This window comes from Triturus cristatus, chromosome 6, assembly GCF_964204655.1.
Source record: "Triturus cristatus chromosome 6, aTriCri1.1, whole genome shotgun sequence".
Lineage (NCBI taxonomy): Eukaryota > Metazoa > Chordata > Amphibia > Caudata > Salamandridae > Triturus > Triturus cristatus.
Genome location: NC_140589.1, coordinates 1,099,177,838 through 1,099,201,341, shown reverse-complemented (window position 1 = coordinate 1,099,201,341; position 23,504 = coordinate 1,099,177,838).

Here is a 23,504-nt window from a genome sequence, read left to right as displayed (position 1 = left end):
GACCTTAGCTATTAGGCCAGAGTAAGAGTTAAGACCTTAACCAGTAGGCCAGAGTAAGAGTTAAGACCTTAACCATTAGGCCAGAGTACGAGTCTAAGCCCTTACCTATTAGCCCAGAGTAAGAGTTAAGACCTTAACCAGTAGGCCAGAGTAAGAGTTAAGACCTTAACCATTAGGCCAGAGTATGAGTCTAAGACCTTAGCTATTAGGCCAGAGTAAGAGTTAAGACCTTAGCTATTAGGCCAGAGTAAGAGTTAAGACCTTAACCAGTAGGCCAGAGTAGGAGTTAAGACCTTAACCAGTAGGCCAAAGTAAGAGTTAAGACCTTAACCAGTATTCCAGAGTAAGCGTTAAGACCTTGACCAGTAGGCCAGAGTACGAGTCTAAGACCTTATCTATTAGGCCAGAGTACGAGTTAAGACCTTAACCAGTAGGTCAGAGTACGAGTCTAAGACCTTAGCTATTAGGCCAGAGTACCAGTCTAAGACCTTAGCTATTCGGCCAGAGTAAGAGTTAAGACCTTAAACATTAGGCCGGAATATGAGTCTAAGACCTTAGTTATTAGGCCAGAGTAAGAGTTAAGACCTTAGCTATTAGGCCAAAGTAAGAGTTAAGACCTTAACCATTAGGCCAGAGTACGAGTCTAAGACCTTAGCTATTCGGCCAGAGTAAGAGTTAAGACCTTAGCTATTAGGCCAGCGTAAGAGTTAAGACCTTAGCTATTAGGCCAGAGTAAGAGTTAAGACCTTAACCATTAGGCCAGAGTATGAGTCTAAGACCTTAGCTATTAGGCCAGAGTAAGAGTTAAGACCTTAGCTATTAGGCCAGAGTAAGTGTTAAGACCTTAGCTATTAGGCCAGAGTAAGAGTTAAGACCTTAGTTATTAGGCCAGAGTAAGAGTTAAGACCTTAACCAATAGGCCAGAGTAAGAGTTAAGACCTTAACCATTAGGCCAGAGTATGAGTCTAAGACTTTAGCTATTAGGCCAGAGTAAGAGTTAAGACCTTAACCAGTAGGCCAGAGTAAGAGTTAAGACCTTAACCATTAGGCCAGAGTATGAGTCTAAGACCTTAGCTATTAGGCCAGAGTAAGAGTTAAGACCTTAGCTATTAGGCCAGAGTAAGAGTTAAGACCTTAACCAGTAGGCCAGAGTAGGAGTTAAGACCTTAACCAGTAGGCCAAAGTAAGAGTTAAGACCTTAACCAGTATTCCAGAGTAAGAGTTAAGACCTTTACCAGTAGGCCAGAGTACAATTCTAAGACCTTAGCTATTAGGCCAGAGTACGAGTTAAGACCTTAACCAGTAGGTCAGAGTACGAGTCTAAGACCTTAGCTATTAGTCCAGAGTACCAGTCTAAGACCTTAGCTATTAGGCCAGAGTACCAGTCTAAGACCTTAGCTATTAGGCCAGAGTAAGAGTTAAGACCTTAACCATTAGGCCAGAGTACAAGTCTAAGACCTTAGCTATTAGGCCAGAGTAAGAGTTAAGACCTTAGCTATTAGGCCAGAGTAAGAGTTAAGACCTTAACCATTAGGCCAGAGTACGAGTCTAAGACCTTAGCTATTCGTCCAGAGTAAGAGTTAAGACCTTAGCTATTAGGCCAGCGTAAGAGTTAAGACCATAGCTATTAGGCCAGAGTAAGAGTTAAGACCTTAACCAGTATGCCAGAGTAAGAGTTAAGACCTTAACCAGTAGGCCAGAGTAAGAGTTAATACCTTAACCATTAGGCCAGAGTACGAGTTAAGACCTTAACCTGTAGGCCATAGTACGAGTCTAAGACCTTAGCTATTAGGCCAGAGTAAGACTTAAGGCCTTAGCTATTAGGCCAGAGTAAGAGTTAAGACCTTAACCATTAGGCCAGAGTATGAGTCTAAGACCTTAGCTATTAGGCCAGAGTAAGAGTTAAGACCTTAGCTATTAGGCCAGAGTAAGTGTTAAGACCTTAGCTATTAGGCCAGAGTAAGAGTTAAGACCTTAGTTATTAGGCCAGAGTAAGAGTTAAGACCTTAACCAATAGGCCAGAGTAAGAGTTAAGACCTTAACCATTAGGCCAGAGTATGAGTCTAAGACTTTAGCTATTAGGCCAGAGTAAGAGTTAAGACCTTAACCAGTAGGCCAGAGTAAGAGTTAAGACCTTAACCATTAGGCCAGAGTATGAGTCTAAGACCTTAGCTATTAGGCCAGAGTAAGAGTTAAGACCTTAGCTATTAGGCCAGAGGAAGAATTAAGACCTTAACCAGTAGGCCAGAGTAGGAGTTAAGACCTTAACCAGTAGGCCAAAGTAAGAGTTAAGACCTTAACCAGTATTCCATAGTAAGAGTTAAGACCTTGACCAGTAGGCCAGAGTACAAGTCTAAAACCTTAGCTATTAGGCCAGAGTACGAGTTAAGACCTTAACCAGTAGGTCAGAGTACGAGTCTAAGACCTTAGCTATTAATCCAGAGTACCAGTCTAAGACCTTAGCTATTAGGCCAGAGTACCAGTCTAAGACCTTAGCTATTAGGCCAGAGTAAGAGTTAAGACCTTAACCATTAGGCCAGAGTACAAGTCTAAGACCTTAGCTATTAGGCCAGAGTAAGAGTTAAGACCTTAGCTATTAGGCCAGAGTAAGAGTTAAGACCTTAACCATTAGGCCAGATTACGAGTCTAAGACCTTTGCTATTAGGCCAGAGTAAGAGTTAAGACCTTAGCTATTAGGCCAGAGTAAGAGTTAAGACCTTAACCAGTAGGCCAGAGTAAGAGTTAAGACCTTAACCATTAGGCCAGAATACGCGTCTAAGCCCTTAGCTATTAGGCCAGAGTAAGAGTTAAGACCTTAACCAGTAGGCCAGAGTAAGAGTTAAGACCTTAACCATTAGGCCAGAGTACGAGTCTAAGACCTTAGCTATTAGGCCAGAGTAAGAGTTGAGACCTTATCTATTAGGCCAGAGTAAGAGTTAAGACCTTAGCTATTAGGCCAGAGTAAGAGTTAAGAACTTAGTTATTAGGCCAGAGTAAGAGTTAAGACCTTAACCAATAGGCCAGAGTAAGAGTTAAGACCTTAACCATTAGGCCAGAGTACGAGTCTAAGACCTTAGCTATTAGGCCAGAGTAAGAGTTAAGACTTTAACCAGTAGGCCAGAGTAAGTGTTAAGACCTTAACCATTAGGCCAGAGTACGAGTCTGAGACATTAGCTATTACGCCAGGATAAGAGTTAAGACCTTAACCAGTAGGCCAGTGTAAGAGTTAAGACCTTAACCATTAGGCCAGAGTACGAGTCTAAGACCTTAGCTATTAGGCCAGAGTAAGAGTTAGGACCTTAGCTATTAGGCCAGAGTAAGAGTTAAGACCTTAACCATTAGGCCAGATTATGAGTCTAATACCTTTGCTATTAGGCCAGAGTAAGAGTTAAGACCTTAGCTATTAGGCCAGAGTAAGAGTTAAGACCTTAACCAGTAGGCCAGAGTAAGAGTTAAGACCTTAACCATTAGGCCAGAGTACGAGTCTAAGACATTAGCTATTAGGCCAGAAAAAGAGTTAAGACCTTAACCATTAGGCCAGAGTACGAGTCTAAGACCTTAGCTATTTGGCCAGAGTAAGAGTTAAGACCTTAGCTATTAGTCCAGCGTAAGAGTTAAGACCTTAGCTATTAGGCCAGAGTAAGAGTTAAGACCTTAACCATTTGGCCAGAGTATGAGTCTAAGACCTTAGCTATTAGGCCAGAGTAAGAGTTAGGACCTTAACCATTTGGCCAGAGTATGAGTCTAAGACCTTAGCTATTAGGCCAGAGTAAGAGTTAGGACCTTAGCTATTAGGCCAGAGTAAGAGTTAAGACCTTAACCAGTAGGCCAAGTACGAGTCTAAGACCTTAGCTATTAGGCCAGAGTAAGAGTTAAGACCTTAACCATTTGGCCAGAGTATGAGTCTAAGACCTTAGCTATTAGGCCAGAGTAAGAGTTAGGACCTTAGCTATTAGGCCAGAGTAAGAGTTAAGACCTTAACCAGTAGGCCAGAGTAAGAGTTAAGACCTTAACCATTAGGCCAGAGTACGAGTCTAAGCCCTTACCTATTAGCCCAGAGTAAGAGTTAAGACCTTAACCAGTAGGCCAGAGTAAGAGTTAAGACCTTAACCATTAGGCCAGAGTATGAGTCTAAGACCTTAGCTATTAGGCCAGAGTAAGAGTTAAGACCTTAGCTATTAGGCCAGAGTAAGAGTTAAGACCTTAACCAGTAGGCCAGAGTAGGAGTTAAGACCTTAACCAGTAGGCCAAAGTAAGAGTTAAGACCTTAACCAGTATTCCAGAGTAAGCGTTAAGACCTTGACCAGTAGGCCAGAGTACGAGTCTAAGACCTTATCTATTAGGCCAGAGTACGAGTTAAGACCTTAACCAGTAGGTCAGAGTACGAGTCTAAGACCTTAGCTATTAGGCCAGAGTACCAGTCTAAGACCTTAGCTATTCGGCCAGAGTAAGAGTTAAGACCTTAAACATTAGGCCGGAATATGAGTCTAAGACCTTAGTTATTAGGCCAGAGTAAGAGTTAAGACCTTAGCTATTAGGCCAGAGTAAGAGTTAAGACCTTAACCATTAGGCCAGAGTACGAGTCTAAGACCTTAGCTATTCGGCCAGAGTAAGAGTTAAGACCTTAGCTATTAGGCCAGCGTAAGAGTTAAGACCTTAGCTATTAGGCCAGAGTAAGAGTTAAGACCTTAACCATTAGGCCAGAGTATGAGTCTAAGACCTTAGCTATTAGGCCAGAGTAAGAGTTAAGACCTTAGCTATTAGGCCAGAGTAAGTGTTAAGACCTTAGCTATTAGGCCAGAGTAAGAGTTAAGACCTTAGTTATTAGGCCAGAGTAAGAGTTAAGACCTTAACCAATAGGCCAGAGTAAGAGTTAAGACCTTAACCATTAGGCCAGAGTATGAGTCTAAGACTTTAGCTATTAGGCCAGAGTAAGAGTTAAGACCTTAACCAGTAGGCCAGAGTAAGAGTTAAGACCTTAACCATTAGGCCAGAGTATGAGTCTAAGACCTTAGCTATTAGGCCAGAGTAAGAGTTAAGACCTTAGCTATTAGACCAGAGTAAGAGTTAAGACCTTAACCAGTAGGCCAGAGTAGGAGTTAAGACCTTAACCAGTAGGCCAAAGTAAGAGTTAAGACCTTAACCAGTATTCCAGAGTAAGAGTTAAGACCTTTACCAGTAGGCCAGAGTACAAGTCTAAGACCTTAGCTATTAGGCCAGAGTACGAGTTAAGACCTTAACCAGTAGGTCAGAGTACGAGTCTAAGACCTTAGCTATTAGTCCAGAGTACCAGTCTAAGACCTTAGCTATTAGGCCAGAGTACCAGTCTAAGACCTTAGCTATTAGGCCAGAGTAAGAGTTAAGACCTTAACCATTAGGCCAGAGTACAAGTCTAAGACCTTAGCTATTAGGCCAGAGTAAGAGTTAAGACCTTAGCTATTAGGCCAGAGTAAGAGTTAAGACCTTAACCATTAGGCCAGAGTACGAGTCTAAGACCTTAGCTATTCGTCCAGAGTAAGAGTTAAGACCTTAGCTATTAGGCCAGCGTAAGAGTTAAGACCTTAGCTATTAGGCCAGAGTAAGAGTTAAGACCTTAACCAGTATGCCAGAGTAAGAGTTAAGACCTTTACCAGTAGGCCAGAGTAAGAGTTAATACCTTAACCATTAGGCCAGAGTACGAGTTAAGACCTTAACCTGTAGGCCATAGTACGAGTCTAAGACCTTAGCTATTAGGCCAGAGTAAGAGTTAAGGCCTTAGCTATTAGGCCAGAGTAAGAGTTAAGACCTTAACCATTAGGCCAGAGTATGAGTCTAAGACCTTAGCTATTAGGCCAGAGTAAGAGTTAAGACCTTAGCTATTAGGCCAGAGTAAGTGTTAAGACCTTAGCTATTAGGCCAGAGTAAGAGTTAAGACCTTAGTTATTAGGCCAGAGTAAGAGTTAAGACCTTAACCAATAGGCCAGAGTAAGAGTTAAGACCTTAACCATTAGGCCAGAGTATGAGTCTAAGACTTTAGCTATTAGGCCAGAGTAAGAGTTAAGACCTTAACCAGTAGGCCAGAGTAAGAGTTAAGACCTTAACCATTAGGCCAGAGTATGAGTCTAAGACCTTAGCTATTAGGCCAGAGTAAGAGTTAAGACCTTAGCTATTAGGCCAGAGTAAGAGTTAGGACCTTAGCTATTAGGCCAGAGTAAGAGTTAAGACCTTAACCAGTAGGCCAGAGTAAGAGTTAAGACCTTAACCATTAGGCCAGAGTACGAGTCTAAGCCCTTACCTATTAGCCCAGAGTAAGAGTTAAGACCTTAACCAGTAGGCCAGAGTAAGAGTTAAGACCTTAACCATTAGGCCAGAGTATGAGTCTAAGACCTTAGCTATTAGGCCAGAGTAAGAGTTAAGACCTTAGCTATTAGGCCAGAGTAAGAGTTAAGACCTTAACCAGTAGGCCAGAGTAGGAGTTAAGACCTTAACCAGTAGGCCAAAGTAAGAGTTAAGACCTTAACCAGTATTCCAGAGTAAGCGTTAAGACCTTGACCAGTAGGCCAGAGTACGAGTCTAAGACCTTATCTATTAGGCCAGAGTACGAGTTAAGACCTTAACCAGTAGGTCAGAGTACGAGTCTAAGACCTTAGCTATTAGGCCAGAGTACCAGTCTAAGACCTTAGCTATTCAGCCAGAGTAAGAGTTAAGACCTTAAACATTAGGCCGGAATATGAGTCTAAGACCTTAGTTATTAGGCCAGAGTAAGAGTTAAGACCTTAGCTATTAGGCCAGAGTAAGAGTTAAGACCTTAACCATTAGGCCAGAGTACGAGTCTAAGACCTTAGCTATTCGGCCAGAGTAAGAGTTAAGACCTTAGCTATTAGGCCAGCGTAAGAGTTAAGACCTTAGCTATTAGGCCAGAGTAAGAGTTAAGACCTTAACCATTAGGCCAGAGTATGAGTCTAAGACCTTAGCTATTAGGCCAGAGTAAGAGTTAAGACCTTAGCTATTAGGCCAGAGTAAGTGTTAAGACCTTAGCTATTAGGCCAGAGTAAGAGTTAAGACCTTAGTTATTAGGTCAGAGTAAGAGTTAAGACCTTAACCAATAGGCCAGAGTAAGAGTTAAGACCTTAACCATTAGGCCAGAGTATGAGTCTAAGACTTTAGCTATTAGGCCAGAGTAAGAGTTAAGACCTTAACCAGTAGGCCAGAGTAAGAGTTAAGACCTTAACCATTAGGCCAGAGTATGAGTCTAAGACCTTAGCTATTAGGCCAGAGTAAGAGTTAAGACCTTAGCTATTAGGCCAGAGTAAGAGTTAAGACCTTAACCAGTAGGCCAGAGTAGGAGTTAAGACCTTAACCAGTAGGCCAAAGTAAGAGTTAAGACCTTAACCAGTATTCTAGAGTAAGAGTTAAGACCTTTACCAGTAGGCCAGAGTACAAGTCTAAGACCTTAGCTATTAGGCCAGAGTACGAGTTAAGACCTTAACCAGTAGGTCAGAGTACGAGTCTAAGACCTTAGCTATTAGTCCAGAGTACCAGTCTAAGACCTTAGCTATTAGGCCAGAGTACCAGTCTAAGACCTTAGCTATTAGGCCAGAGTAAGAGTTAAGACCTTAACCATTAGGCCAGAGTACAAGTCTAAGACCTTAGCTATTAGGCCAGAGTAAGAGTTAAGACCTTAGCTATTAGGTCAGAGTAAGAGTTAAGACCTTAACCATTAGGCCAGAGTACGAGTCTAAGACCTTAGCTATTCGTCCAGAGTAAGAGTTAAGACCTTAGCTATTAGGCCAGCGTAAGAGTTAAGACCTTAGCTATTAGGCCAGAGTAAGAGTTAAGACCTTAACCAGTATGCCAGAGTAAGAGTTAAGACCTTTACCAGTAGGCCAGAGTAAGAGTTAATACCTTAACCATTAGGCCAGAGTACGAGTTAAGACCTTAACCTGTAGGCCATAGTACGAGTCTAAGACCTTAGCTATTAGGCCAGAGTAAGAGTTAAGGCCTTAGCTATTAGGCCAGAGTAAGAGTTAAGACCTTAACCATTAGGCCAGAGTATGAGTCTAAGACCTTAGCTATTAGGCCAGAGTAAGAGTTAAGACCTTAGCTATTAGGCCAGAGTAAGTGTTAAGACCTTAGCTATTAGGCCAGAGTAAGAGTTAAGACCTTAGTTATTAGGCCAGAGTAAGAGTTAAGACCTTAACCAATAGGCCAGAGTAAGAGTTAAGACCTTAACCATTAGGCCAGAGTATGAGTCTAAGACTTTAGCTATTAGGCCAGAGTAAGAGTTAAGACCTTAACCAGTAGGCCAGAGTAAGAGTTAAGACCTTAACCATTAGGCCAGAGTATGAGTCTAAGACCTTAGCTATTAGGCCAGAGTAAGAGTTAAGACCTTAGCTATTAGGCCAGAGTAAGAGTTAGGACCTTAGCTATTAGGCCAGAGTAAGAGTTAAGACCTTAACCAGTAGGCCAGAGTAAGAGTTAAGACCTTAACCATTAGGCCAGAGTAAGAGTCTAAGCCCTTACCTATTAGCCCAGAGTAAGAGTTAAGACCTTAACCAGTAGGCCAGAGTAAGAGTTAAGACCTTAACCTTTAGGCCAGAGTATGAGTCTAAGACCTTAGCTATTAGGCCAGAGTAAGAGTTAAGACCTTAGCTATTAGGCCAGAGTAAGAGTTAAGACCTTAACCAGTAGGCCAGAGTAGGAGTTAAGACCTTAACCAGTAGGCCAAAGTAAGAGTTAAGACCTTAACCAGTATTCCAGAGTAAGCGTTAAGACCTTGACCAGTAGGCCAGAGTACGAGTCTAAGACCTTATCTATTAGGCCAGAGTACGAGTTAAGACCTTAACCAGTAGGTCAGAGTACGAGTCTAAGACCTTAGCTATTAGGCCAGAGTACCAGTCTAAGACCTTAGCTATTCAGCCAGAGTAAGAGTTAAGACCTTAAACATTAGGCCGGAATATGAGTCTAAGACCTTAATTATTAGGCCAGAGTAAGAGTTAAGACCTTAGCTATTAGGCCAGAGTAAGAGTTAAGACCTTAACCATTAGGCCAGAGTACGAGTCTAAGACCTTAGCTATTCGGCCAGAGTAAGAGTTAAGACCTTAGCTATTAGGCCAGCGTAAGAGTTAAGACCTTAGCTATTAGGCCAGAGTAAGAGTTAAGACCTTAACCATTAGGCCAGAGTATGAGTCTAAGACCTTAGCTATTAGACCAGAGTAAGAGTTAAGACCTTAGCTATTAGGCCAGAGTAAGTGTTAAGACCTTAGCTATTAGGCCAGAGTAAGAGTTAAGACCTTAGTTATTAGGCCAGAGTAAGAGTTAAGACCTTAACCAATAGGCCAGAGTAAGAGTTAAGACCTTAACCATTAGGCCAGAGTATGAGTCTAAGACTTTAGCTATTAGGCCAGAGTAAGAGTTAAGACCTTAACCAGTAGGCCAGAGTAAGAGTTAAGACCTTAACCATTAGGCCAGAGTATGAGTCTAAGACCTTAGCTATTAGGCCAGAGTAAGAGTTAAGACCTTAGCTATTAGGCCAGAGTAAGAGTTAAGACCTTAACCAGTAGGCCAGAGTAGGAGTTAAGACCTTAACCAGTAGGCCAAAGTAAGAGTTAAGACCTTAACCAGTATTCCAGAGTAAGAGTTAAGACCTTTACCAGTAGGCCAGAGTACAAGTCTAAGACCTTAGCTATTAGGCCAGAGTACGAGTTAAGACCTTAACCAGTAGGTCAGAGTACGAGTCTAAGACCTTAGCTATTAGTCCAGAGTACCAGTCTAAGACCTTAGCTATTAGGCCAGAGTACCAGTCTAAGACCTTAGCTATTAGGCCAGAGTAAGAGTTAAGACCTTAACCATTAGGCCAGAGTACAAGTCTAAGACCTTAGCTATTAGGCCAGAGTAAGAGTTAAGACCTTAGCTATTAGGCCAGAGTAAGAGTTAAGACCTTAACCATTAGGCCAGAGTACGAGTCTAAGACCTTAGCTATTCGTCCAGAGTAAGAGTTAAGACCTTAGCTATTAGGCCAGCGTAAGAGTTAAGACCATAGCTATTAGGCCAGAGTAAGAGTTAAGACCTTAACCAGTATGCCAGAGTAAGAGTTAAGACCTTAACCAGTAGGCCAGAGTAAGAGTTAATACCTTAACCATTAGGCCAGAGTACGAGTTAAGACCTTAACCTGTAGGCCATAGTACGAGTCTAAGACCTTAGCTATTAGGCCAGAGTAAGAGTTAAGGCCTTAGCTATTAGGCCAGAGTAAGAGTTAAGACCTTAACCATTAGGCCAGAGTATGAGTCTAAGACCTTAGCTATTAGGCCAGAGTAAGAGTTAAGACCTTAGCTATTAGGCCAGAGTAAGTGTCAAGACCTTAGCTATTAGGCCAGAGTAAGAGTTAAGACCTTAGTTATTAGGCCAGAGTAAGAGTTAAGACCTTAACCAATAGGCCAGAGTAAGAGTTAAGACCTTAACCATTAGGCCAGAGTATGAGTCTAAGACTTTAGCTATTAGGCCAGAGTAAGAGTTAAGACCTTAACCAGTAGGCCAGAGTAAGAGTTAAGACCTTAACCATTAGGCCAGAGTATGAGTCTAAGACCTTAGCTATTAGGCCAGAGTAAGAGTTAAGACCTTAGCTATTAGGCCAGAGTAAGAGTTAAGACCTTAACCAGTAGGCCAGAGTAGGAGTTAAGACCTTAACCAGTAGGCCAAAGTAAGAGTTAAGACCTTAACCAGTATTCCAGAGTAAGAGTTAAGACCTTGACCAGTAGGCCAGAGTACAAGTCTAAGACCTTAGCTATTAGGCCAGAGTACGAGTTAAGACCTTAACCAGTAGGTCAGAGTACGAGTCTAAGACCTTAGCTATTAGTCCAGAGTACCAGTCTAAGACCTTAGCTATTAGGCCAGAGTACCAGTCTAAGACCTTAGCTATTAGGCCAGAGTAAGAGTTAAGACCTTAACCATTAGGCCAGAGTACAAGTCTAAGACCTTAGCTATTAGGCCAGAGTAAGAGTTAAGACCTTAGCTATTAGGCCAGAGTAAGAGTTAAGACCTTAACCATTAGGCCAGAGTACGAGTCTAAGACCTTAGCTATTCGTCCAGAGTAAGAGTTAAGACCTTAGCTATTAGGCCAGCATAAGAGTTAAGACCTTAGCTATTAGGCCAGAGTAAGAGTTAAGACCTTAACCAGTAGGCCAGAGTAAGAGTTAAGACCTTAGCTATTAGGCCAGAGTAAGAGTTAAGACCTTAACCAGTAGGCCAGAGTAAGAGTTAAGACCTTAACCTGTAGGCCATAGTACGAGTCTAAGACCTTAGCTATTAGGCCAGAGTAAGAGTTAAGACCTTAACCAGTAGGCCAGAGTAAGAGTTAAGACCTTAACCTGTAGGCCATAGTAAGAGTCTAAGACCTTAGCTATTAGGCCAGAGTAAGAGTTAAGACCTTAACTATTAGGCCAGAGTAAGAGTTAAGACCTTAACCATTAGGCCAGATTACGAGTCTAAGACCTTTGCTATTAGGCCAGAGTAAGAGTTAAGACCTTAGCTATTAGGCCAGAGTAAGAGTTAAGACCTTAACCAGTAGGCCAGAGTAAGAGTTAAGACCTTAACCATTAGGCCAGAATACGCGTCTAAGCCCTTAGCTATTAGGCCAGAGTAAGAGTTAAGACCTTAACCAGTAGGCCAGAGTAAGAGCTAAGACCTTAACCATTAGGCCAGAGTACGAGTCTAAGACCTTAGCTATTAGGCCAGAGTAAGAGTTGAGACCTTATCTATTAGGCCAGAGTAAGAGTTAAGACCTTAGCTATTAGGCCAGAGTAAGAGTTAAGAACTTAGTTATTAGGCCAGAGTAAGAGTTAAGACCTTAAGCAATAGGCCAGAGTAAGAGTTAAGACCTTAACCATTAGGCCAGAGTACGAGTCTAAGACCTTAGCTATTAGGCCAGAGTAAGAGTTAAGACTTTAACCAGTAGGCCAGAGTAAGAGTTAAGACCTTAACCATTAGGCCAGAGTACGAGTCTGAGACATTAGCTATTAGGCCAGAATAAGAGTTAAGACCTTAACCAGTAGGCCAGTGTAAGAGTTAAGACCTTAACCATTAGGCCAGAGTACGAGTCTAAGACCTTAGCTATTAGGCCAGAGTAAGAGTTAGGACCTTAGCTTTTAGGCCAGAGTAAGAGTTAAGACCTTAACCATTAGGCCAGATTACGAGTCTAATACCTTTGCTATTAGGCCAGAGTAAGAGTTAAGACCTTAGCTATTAGGCCAGAGTAAGAGTTAAGACCTTAACCAGTAGGCCAGAGTACGAGTCTAAGCCCTTACCTATTAGGCCAGAGTAAGAGTTAAGACCTTAACCAGTAGGCCAGAGTAAGAGTTAAGACCTTAACCATTAGGCCAGAGTAAGTATTAAGACCTTAGCTATTAGGCCAGAGTAAGAGTTAAGACCTTAACCAGTAGGACAGAGTAAGAGTTAAGACCTTAACCATTAGGCCAGAGTACGAGTCTAAGACCTTAGCTATTAGGCCAGAGTAAGAGTTAAGACCTTAGCTATTAGGCCAGAGTATGAGTCTAAGACCTTAGCTATTAGGCCAGAGTAAGATTTAAGAACTTAGCTATTGGGCCAGAGTAAGAGTTAAGACCTTAACCAGTGGGCCAGAGTATGAGTCTAAGACTTTAGCTATTAGGCCAGAGTAAGAGTTAAGACCTTAACCAGTAGGACAGAGTAAGAGTTAAGACCTTAACCATTAGGCCAGAGTATGAGTCTAAGACCTTAGCTATTAGGCCAGAGTAAGAGTTAAGACCTTAGCTATTAGGCCAGAGTATGAGTCTAAGACCTTAGCTATTAGGCCAGAGTAAGATTTAAGACCTTAGCTATTGGGCCAGAGTAAGAGTTAAGACCTTAACCAGTAGGCCAGAGTATGAGTCTAAGACTTTAGCTATTAGGCCAGAGTAAGAGTTAAGACCTTAACCAGTAGGACAGAGTAAGAGTTAAGACCTTAACCATTAGGCCAGAGTACGAGTCTAAGACCTTAGCTATTAGGCCAGAGTAAGAGTTAAGACCTTAGCTATTAGGCCAGAGTATGAGTCTAAGACCTTAGCTATTAGGCTAGAGTAAGATTTAAGACCTTAGCTATTGGGCCAGAGTAAGAGTTAAGACCTTAACCAGTAGGCCAGAGTAGGAGTTAAGACCTTAACCAGTAGGCCAAAGTAAGAGTTAAGACCTTAACCAGTATTCCAGAGTAAGAGTTAAGACCTTGACCAGTAGGCCAGAGTACGAGTCTAAGACCTTAGCTATTAGGCCAGATTACGAGTTAAGACCTTAACCAGTAGGTCAGAGTACGAGTCTAAGACCTTAGCTATTAGGCCAGAGTACCAGTCTAAGACCTTAGCTATTAGGCCAGAGTAAGAGTTAAGACCTTAAACGTTAGGCCAGAGTATGAGTCTAAGACCTTAGCTATTAGGCCAGAGTAAGAGTTAAGACCTTAACCAGTAGGCCAGTTTAAGAGTTAACACCTTAACCATTAGGCCAGAGTACGAGTCTAAGACCTTAGCTATTCGTCCAGAGTAAGAGTTAAGACCTTAGCTATTAGGCCAGCGTAAGAGTTAAGACCTTAGCTATTAGGCCAGAGTAAGAGTTAAGACCTTAACCAGTATGCCAGAGTAAGAGTTAAGACCTTTACCAGTAGGCCAGAGTAAGAGTTAATACCTTAACCATTAGGCCAGAGTACGAGTTAAGACCTTAACCTGTAGGCCATAGTACGAGTCTAAGACCTTAGCTATTAGGCCAGAGTAAGAGTTAAGGCCTTAGCTATTAGGCCAGAGTAAGAGTTAAGACCTTAACCATTAGGCCAGAGTATGAGTCTAAGACCTTAGCTATTAGGCCAGAGTAAGAGTTAAGACCTTAGCTATTAGGCCAGAGTAAGTGTTAAGACCTTAGCTATTAGGCCAGAGTAAGAGTTAAGACCTTAGTTATTAGGCCAGAGTAAGAGTTAAGACCTTAACCAATAGGCCAGAGTAAGAGTTAAGACCTTAACCATTAGGCCAGAGTATGAGTCTAAGACTTTAGCTATTAGGCCAGAGTAAGAGTTAAGACCTTAACCAGTAGGCCAGAGTAAGAGTTAAGACCTTAACCATTAGGCCAGAGTATGAGTCTAAGACCTTAGCTATTAGGCCAGAGTAAGAGTTAAGACCTTAGCTATTAGGCCAGACTAAGAGTTAGGACCTTAGCTATTAGGCCAGAGTAAGAGTTAAGACCTTAACCAGTAGGCCAGAGTAAGAGTTAAGACCTTAACCATTAGGCCAGAGTACGAGTCTAAGCCCTTACCTATTAGCCCAGAGTAAGAGTTAAGACCTTAACCAGTAGGCCAGAGTAAGAGTTAAGACCTTAACCATTAGGCCAGAGTATGAGTCTAAGACCTTAGCTATTAGGCCAGAGTAAGAGTTAAGACCTTAGCTATTAGGCCAGAGTAAGAGTTAAGACCTTAACCAGTAGGCCAGAGTAGGAGTTAAGACCTTAACCAGTAGGCCAAAGTAAGAGTTAAGACCTTAACCAGTATTCCAGAGTAAGCGTTAAGACCTTGACCAGTAGGCCAGAGTACGAGTCTAAGACCTTATCTATTAGGCCAGAGTACGAGTTAAGACCTTAGCTATTAGGCCAGAGTATGAGTCTAAGACCTTAGCTATTAGGCCAGAGTAAGATTTAAGAACTTAGCTATTGGGCCAGAGTAAGAGTTAAGACCTTAACCAGTGGGCCAGAGTATGAGTCTAAGACTTTAGCTATTAGGCCAGAGTAAGAGTTAAGACCTTAACCAGTAGGACAGAGTAAGAGTTAAGACCTTAACCATTAGGCCAGAGTATGAGTCTAAGACCTTAGCTATTAGGCCAGAGTAAGAGTTAAGACCTTAGCTATTAGGCCAGAGTATGAGTCTAAGACCTTAGCTATTAGGCCAGAGTAAGATTTAAGACCTTAGCTATTGGGCCAGAGTAAGAGTTAAGACCTTAACCAGTAGGCCAGAGTATGAGTCTAAGACTTTAGCTATTAGGCCAGAGTAAGAGTTAAGACCTTAACCAGTAGGACAGAGTAAGAGTTAAGACCTTAACCATTAGGCCAGAGTACGAGTCTAAGACCTTAGCTATTAGGCCAGAGTAAGAGTTAAGACCTTAGCTATTAGGCCAGAGTATGAGTCTAAGACCTTAGCTATTAGGCTAGAGTAAGATTTAAGACCTTAGCTATTGGGCCAGAGTAAGAGTTAAGACCTTAACCAGTAGGCCAGAGTAGGAGTTAAGACCTTAACCAGTAGGCCAAAGTAAGAGTTAAGACCTTAACCAGTATTCCAGAGTAAGAGTTAAGACCTTGACCAGTAGGCCAGAGTACGAGTCTAAGACCTTAGCTATTAGGCCAGATTACGAGTTAAGACCTTAACCAGTAGGTCAGAGTACGAGTCTAAGACCTTAGCTATTAGGCCAGAGTACCAGTCTAAGACCTTAGCTATTAGGCCAGAGTAAGAGTTAAGACCTTAAACATTAGGCCAGAGTATGAGTCTAAGACCTTAGCTATTAGGCCAGAGTAAGAGTTAAGACCTTAACCAGTAGGCCAGTTTAAGAGTTAACACCTTAACCATTAGGCCAGAGTACGAGTCTAAGACCTTAGCTATTCGTCCAGAGTAAGAGTTAAGACCTTAGCTATTAGGCCAGCGTAAGAGTTAAGACCTTAGCTATTAGGCCAGAGTAAGAGTTAAGACCTTAACCAGTATGCCAGAGTAAGAGTTAAGACCTTTACCAGTAGGCCAGAGTAAGAGTTAATACCTTAACCATTAGGCCAGAGTACGAGTTAAGACCTTAACCTGTAGGCCATAGTACGAGTCTAAGACCTTAGCTATTAGGCCAGAGTAAGAGTTAAGGCCTTAGCTATTAGGCCAGAGTAAGAGTTAAGACCTTAACCATTAGGCCAGAGTATGAGTCTAAGACCTTAGCTATTAGGCCAGAGTAAGAGTTAAGACCTTAGCTATTAGGCCAGAGTAAGTGTTAAGACCTTAGCTATTAGGCCAGAGTAAGAGTTAAGACCTTAGTTATTAGGCCAGAGTAAGAGTTAAGACCTTAACCAATAGGCCAGAGTAAGAGTTAAGACCTTAACCATTAGGCCAGAGTATGAGTCTAAGACTTTAGCTATTAGGCCAGAGTAAGAGTTAAGACCTTAACCAGTAGGCCAGAGTAAGAGTTAAGACCTTAACCATTAGGCCAGAGTATGAGTCTAAGACCTTAGCTATTAGGCCAGAGTAAGAGTTAAGACCTTAGCTATTAGGCCAGAGTAAGAGTTAGGACCTTAGCTATTAGGCCAGAGTAAGAGTTAAGACCTTAACCAGTAGGCCAGAGTAAGAGTTAAGACCTTAACCATTAGGCCAGAGTACGAGTCTAAGCCCTTACCTATTAGCCCAGAGTAAGAGTTAAGACCTTAACCAGTAGGCCAGAGTAAGAGTTAAGACCTTAACCATTAGGCCAGAGTATGAGTCTAAGACCTTAGCTATTAGGCCAGAGTAAGAGTTAAGACCTTAGCTATTAGGCCAGAGTAAGAGTTAAGACCTTAACCAGTAGGCCAGAGTAGGAGTTAAGACCTTAACCAGTAGGCCAAAGTAAGAGTTAAGACCTTAACCAGTATTCCAGAGTAAGCGTTAAGACCTTGACCAGTAGGCCAGAGTACGAGTCTAAGACCTTATCTATTAGGCCAGAGTACGAGTTAAGACCTTAACCAGTAGGTCAGAGTACGAGTCTAAGACCTTAGCTATTAGGCCAGAGTACCAGTCTAAGACCTTAGCTATTCAGCCAGAGTAAGAGTTAAGACCTTAAACATTAGGCCGGAATATGAGTCTAAGACCTTAGTTATTAGGCCAGAGTAAGAGTTAAGACCTTAGCTATTAGGCCAGAGTAAGAGTTAAGACCTTAACCATTAGGCCAGAGTACGAGTCTAAGACCTTAGCTATTCGGCCAGAGTAAGAGTTAAGACCTTAGCTATTAGGCCAGCGTAAGAGTTAAGACCTTAGCTATTAGGCCAGAGTAAGAGTTAAGACCTTAACCATTAGGCCAGAGTATGAGTCTAAGACCTTAGCTATTAGGCCAGAGTAAGAGTTAAGACCTTAGCTATTAGGCCAGAGTAAGTGTTAAGACCTTAGCTATTAGGCCAGAGTAAGAGTTAAGACCTTAGTTATTAGGCCAGAGTAAGAGTTAAGACCTTAACCAATAGGCCAGAGTAAGAGTTAAGACCTTAACCATTAGGCCAGAGTATGAGTCTAAGACTTTAGCTATTAGGCCAGAGTAAGAGTTAAGACCTTAACCAGTAGGCCAGAGTAAGAGTTAAGACCTTAACCATTAGGCCAGAGTATGAGTCTAAGACCTTAGCTATTAGGCCAGAGTAAGAGTTAAGACCTTAGCTATTAGGCCAGAGTAAGAGTTAAGACCTTAACCAGTAGGCCAGAGTAGGAGTTAAGACCTTAACCAGTAGGCCAAAGTAAGAGTTAAGACCTTAACCAGTATTCCAGAGTAAGAATTAAGACCTTTACCAGTAGGCCAGAGTACAAGTCTAAGACCTTAGCTATTAGGCCAGAGTAAGAGTTAAGACCTTAGCTATTAGTCCAGAGTACCAGTCTAAGACCTTAGCTATTAGGCCAGAGTACCAGTCTAAGACCTTAGCTATTAGGCCAGAGTAAGAGTTAAGACCTTAACCATTAGGCCAGAGTACAAGTCTAAGACCTTAGCTATTAGGCCAGAGTAAGAGTTAAGACCTTAGCTATTAGGCCAGAGTAAGAGTTAAGACCTTAACCATTAGGCCAGAGTACGAGTCTAAGACCTTAGCTATTCGTCCAGAGTAAGAGTTAAGACCTTAGCTATTAGGCCAGCGTAAGAGTTAAGACCATAGCTATTAGGCCAGAGTAAGAGTTAAGACCTTAACCAGTATGCCAGAGTAAGAGTTAAGACCTTAACCAGTAGGCCAGAGTAAGAGTTAATACCTTAACCATTAGGCCAGAGTACGAGTTAAGACCTTAACCTGTAGGCCATAGTACGAGTCTAAGACCTTAGCTATTAGGCCAGAGTAAGAGTTAAGGCCTTAGCTATTAGGCCAGAGTAAGAGTTAAGACCTTAACCATTAGGCCAGAGTATGAGTCTAAGACCTTAGCTATTAGGCCAGAGTAAGAGTTAAGACCTTAGCTATTAGGCCAGAGTAAGTGTTAAGACCTTAGCTATTAGGCCAGAGTAAGAGTTAAGACCTTAACCAATAGGCCAGAGTAAGAGTTAAGACCTTAACCATTAGGCCAGAGTATGAGTCTAAGACTTTAGCTATTAGGCCAGAGTAAGAGTTAAGACCTTAACCAGTAGGCCAGAGTAAGAGTTAAGACCTTAACCATTAGGCCAGAGTATGAGTCTAAGACCTTAGCTATTAGGCCAGAGTAAGAGTTAAGACCTTAGCTATTAGGCCAGAGTAAGAGTTAAGACCTTAACCAGTAGGCCAGAGTAGGAGTTAAGACCTTAACCAGTAGGCCAAAGTAAGAGTTAAGACCTTAACCAGTATTCCAGAGTAAGAGTTAAGACCTTGACCAGTAGGCCAGAGTACAAGTCTAAGACCTTAGCTATTAGGCCAGAGTACGAGTTAAGACCTTAACCAGTAGGTCAGAGTACGAGTCTAAGACCTTAGCTATTAGTCCAGAGTACCAGTCTAAGACCTTAGCTATTAGGCCAGAGTACCAGTCTAAGACCTTAGCTATTAGGCCAGAGTAAGAGTTAAGACCTTAACCATTAGGCCAGAGTACAAGTCTAAGACCTTAGCTATTAGGCCAGAGTAAGAGTTAAGACCTTAGCTATTAGGCCAGAGTAAGAGTTAAGACCTTAACCATTAGGCCAGAGTACGAGTCTAAGACCTTAGCTATTCGTCCAGAGTAAGAGTTAAGACCTTAGCTATTAGGCCAGCGTAAGAGTTAAGACCTTAGCTATTAGGCCAGAGTAAGAGTTAAGACCTTAACCAGTAGGCCAGAGTAAGAGTTAAGACCTTAGCTATTAGGCCAGAGTAAGAGTTAAGACCTTAACCAGTAGGCCAGAGTAAGAGTTAAGACCTTAACCTGTAGGCCATAGTACGAGTCTAAGACCTTAGCTATTAGGCCAGAGTAAGAGTTAAGACCTTAACCAGTAGGCCAGAGTAAGAGTTAAGACCTTAACCTGTAGGCCATAGTAAGAGTCTAAGACCTTAGCTATTAGGCCAGAGTAAGAGTTAAGACCTTAACTATTAGGCCAGAGTAAGAGTTAAGACCTTAACCATTAGGCCAGATTACGAGTCTAAGACCTTTGCTATTAGGCCAGAGTAAGAGTTAAGACCTTAGCTATTAGGCCAGAGTAAGAGTTAAGACCTTAACCAGTAGGCCAGAGTAAGAGTTAAGACCTTAACCATTAGGCCAGAATACGCGTCTAAGCCCTTAGCTATTAGGCCAGAGTAAGAGTTAAGACCTTAACCAGTAGGCCAGAGTAAGAGCTAAGACCTTAACCATTAGGCCAGAGTACGAGTCTAAGACCTTAGCTATTAGGCCAGAGTAAGAGTTGAGACCTTATCTATTAGGCCAGAGTAAGAGTTAAGACCTTAGCTATTAGGCCAGAGTAAGAGTTAAGAACTTAGTTATTAGGCCAGAGTAAGAGTTAAGACCTTAACCAATAGGCCAGAGTAAGAGTTAAGACCTTAACCATTAGGCCAGAGTACGAGTCTAAGACCTTAGCTATTAGGCCAGAGTAAGAGTTAAGACTTTAACCAGTAGGCCAGAGTAAGAGTTAAGACCTTAACCATTAGGCCAGAGTACGAGTCTGAGACATTAGCTATTAGGCCAGAATAAGAGTTAAGACCTTAACCAGTAGGCCAGTGTAAGAGTTAAGACCTTAACCATTAGGCCAGAGTATGAGTCTAAGACCTTAGCTATTAGGCCAGAGTAAGAGTTAGGACCTTAGCTTTTAGGCCAGAGTAAGAGTTAAGACCTTAACCATTAGGCCAGATTACGAGTCTAATACCTTTGCTATTAGGCCAGAGTAAGAGTTAAGACCTTAGCTATTAGGCCAGAGTAAGAGTTAAGACCTTAACCAGTAGGCCAGAGTACGAGTCTAAGCCCTTACCTATTAGGCCAGAGTAAGAGTTAAGACCTTAACCAGTAGGCCAGAGTAAGAGTTAAGACCTTAACCATTAGGCCAGAGTAAGTATTAAGACCTTAGCTATTAGGCCAGAGTAAGAGTTAAGACCTTAACCAGTAGGACAGAGTAAGAGTTAAGACCTTAACCATTAGGCCAGAGTACGAGTCTAAGACCTTAGCTATTAGGCCAGAGTAAGAGTTAAGACCTTAGCTATTAGGCCAGAGTATGAGTCTAAGACCTTAGCTATTAGGCCAGAGTAAGATTTAAGAACTTAGCTATTGGGCCAGAGTAAGAGTTAAGACCTTAACCAGTGGGCCAGAGTATGAGTCTAAGACTTTAGCTATTAGGCCAGAGTAAGAGTTAAGACCTTAACCAGTAGGACAGAGTAAGAGTTAAGACCTTAACCATTAGGCCAGAGTATGAGTCTAAGACCTTAGCTATTAGGCCAGAGTAAGAGTTAAGACCTTAGCTATTAGGCCAGAGTATGAGTCTAAGACCTTAGCTATTAGGCCAGAGTAAGATTTAAGACCTTAGCTATTGGGCCAGAGTAAGAGTTAAGACCTTAACCAGTAGGCCAGAGTATGAGTCTAAGACTTTAGCTATTAGGCCAGAGTAAGAGTTAAGACCTTAACCAGTAGGACAGAGTAAGAGTTAAGACCTTAACCATTAGGCCAGAGTACGAGTCTAAGACCTTAGCTATTAGGCCAGAGTAAGAGTTAAGACCTTAGCTATTAGGCCAGAGTATGAGTCTAAGACCTTAGCTATTAGGCTAGAGTAAGATTTAAGACCTTAGCTATTGGGCCAGAGTAAGAGTTAAGACCTTAACCAGTAGGCCAGAGTAGGAGTTAAGACCTTAACCAGTAGGCCAAAGTAAGAGTTAAGACCTTAACCAGTATTCCAGAGTAAGAGTTAAGACCTTGACCAGTAGGCCAGAGTACGAGTCTAAGACCTTAGCTATTAGGCCAGATTACGAGTTAAGACCTTAACCAGTAGGTCAGAGTACGAGTCTAAGACCTTAGCTATTAGGCCAGAGTACCAGTCTAAGACCTTAGCTATTAGGCCAGAGTAAGAGTTAAGACCTTAAACATTAGGCCAGAGTATGAGTCTAAGACCTTAGCTATTAGGCCAGTGTAAGAGTTAAGACCTTAGCTATTAGGCCAGAGTAAGAGTTAAGACGTTAGTTATTAGGCCAGAGTAAGAGTTAAGACCTTAACCAATAGGCCAGAGTAAGAGTTAAGACCTTACCCATTAGGCCAGAGTACTAGTCTAAGACCTTAGCTATTAGGCCAGAGTAAGAGTGAAGACCTTAACCAATAGGCCAGAGTAAGAGTTAAGACATTAACCATTAGGCCAGAGTACGAGTCTAAGACCTTAGCTATTAGGCCAGAGTAGGAGTTAAGACCTTAACCAGTAGGCCAGAGTAAGAGTTAAGACCTTAACCATTAGGCCAGAGTACGAGTCTAAGACATTAGCTATTAGGCCAGAATAAGAGTTAAGACCTTAACCAGTAGGCCAGAGTAAGAGTTAAGACCTTAACCATTAGGCCAGAGTACGAGTCTAAGACCTCAGCTGTTAGGCCAGAGTAAGAGTTAGGACCTTAGCTATTAGGCCAGAGTAACAGTTAAGACCTTAACCATTAGGCCAGATTACGAGTCTAATACCTTTGCTATTAGGCCAGAGTAAGAGTTAAGACCTTAGCTATTAGGCCAGAGTAAGAGTTAAGACCTTAATCAGTAGGCCAGAGTAAGAGTTAAGACCTTAACCAGTAGGTCAGAGTACGAGTCTAAGACCTTAGCTATTAGGCCAGAGTACCAGTCTAAGACCTTAGCTATTCGGCCAGAGTAAGAGTTAAGACCTTAAACATTAGGCCGGAATATGAGTCTAAGACCTTATTTATTAGGCCAGAGTAAGAGTTAAGACCTTAGCTATTAGGCCAGAGTAAGAGTTAAGACCTTAACCATTAGGCCAGAGTACGAGTCTAAGACCATAGCTATTCGGCCAGAGTAAGAGTTAAGACCTTAGCTATTAGGCCAGCGTAAGAGTTAAGACCTTAGCTATTAGGCCAGAGTAAGAGTTAAGACCTTAACCATTAGGCCAGAGTATGAGTCTAAGACCTTAGCTATTAGGCCAGAGTAAGAGTTAAGACCTTAGCTATTAGGCCAGAGTAAGTGTTAAGACCTTAGCTATTAGGCCAGAGTAAGAGTTAAGACCTTAGTTATTAGGCCAGAGTAAGAGTTAAGACCTTAACCAATAGGCCAGAGTAAGAGTTAAGACCTTAACCATTAGGCCAGAGTATGAGTCTAAGACTTTAGCTATTAGGCCAGAGTAAGAGTTAAGACCTTAACCAGTAGGCCAGAGTAAGAGTTAAGACCTTAACCATTAGGCCAGAGTATGGGTCTAAGACCTTAGCTATTAGGCCAGAGTAAGAGTTAAGACCTTAGCTATTAGGCCAGAGTAAGAGTTAAGACCTTAACCAGTAGGCCAGAGTAGGAGTTAAGACCTTAACCAGTAGGCCAAAGTAAGAGTTAAGACCTTAACCAGTATTCCAGAGTAAGAGTTAAGACCTTGACCAGTAGGCCAGTGTACGAGTCTAAGACCTTAGCTATTAGGCCAGAGTACGAGTTAAGACCTTAACCAGTAGGTCAGAGTACGAGTCTAAGACCTTAGCTATTAGTCCAGAGTACCAGTCTAAGACCTTAGCTATTAGGCCAGAGTACCAGTCTAAGACCTTAGCTATTAGGCCAGAGTAAGAGTTAAGACCTTAACCATTAGGCCAGAGTACAAGTCTAAGACCTTAGCTATTAGGCCAGAGTAAGAGTTAAGACCTTAGCTATTAGGCCAGAGTAAGAGTTAAGACCTTAACCATTAGGCCAGAGTACGAGTCTAAGACCTTAGCTATTCGTCCAGAGTAAGAGTTAAGACCTTAGCTATTAGGCCAGCGTAAGAGTTAAGACCTTAGCTATTAGGCCAGAGTAAGAGTTAAGACCTTAACCAGTATGCCAGAGTAAGAGTTAAGACCTTAACCAGTAGGCCAGAGTAAGAGTTAATACCTTAACCATTAGGCCAGAGTACGAGTTAAGACCTTAACCTGTAGGCCATAGTACGAGTCTAAGACCTTAGCTATTAGGCCAGAGTAAGAGTTAAGACCTTAGCTATTAGGCCAGAGTAAGAGTTAAGACCTTAACCATTAGGCCAGAGTATGAGTCTAAGACCTTAGCTATTAGGCCAGAGTAAGAGTTAAGACCTTAGCTATTAGGCCAGAGTAAGAGTTAAGACCTTAACCAGTAGGCCAGAGTAAGAGTTAAGACCTTAACCATTAGGCCAGAGTATGAGTCTAAGACCTTAGCTATTAGGCCAGAGTAAGAGTTAAGACCTTAGCTATTAGGCCAGAGT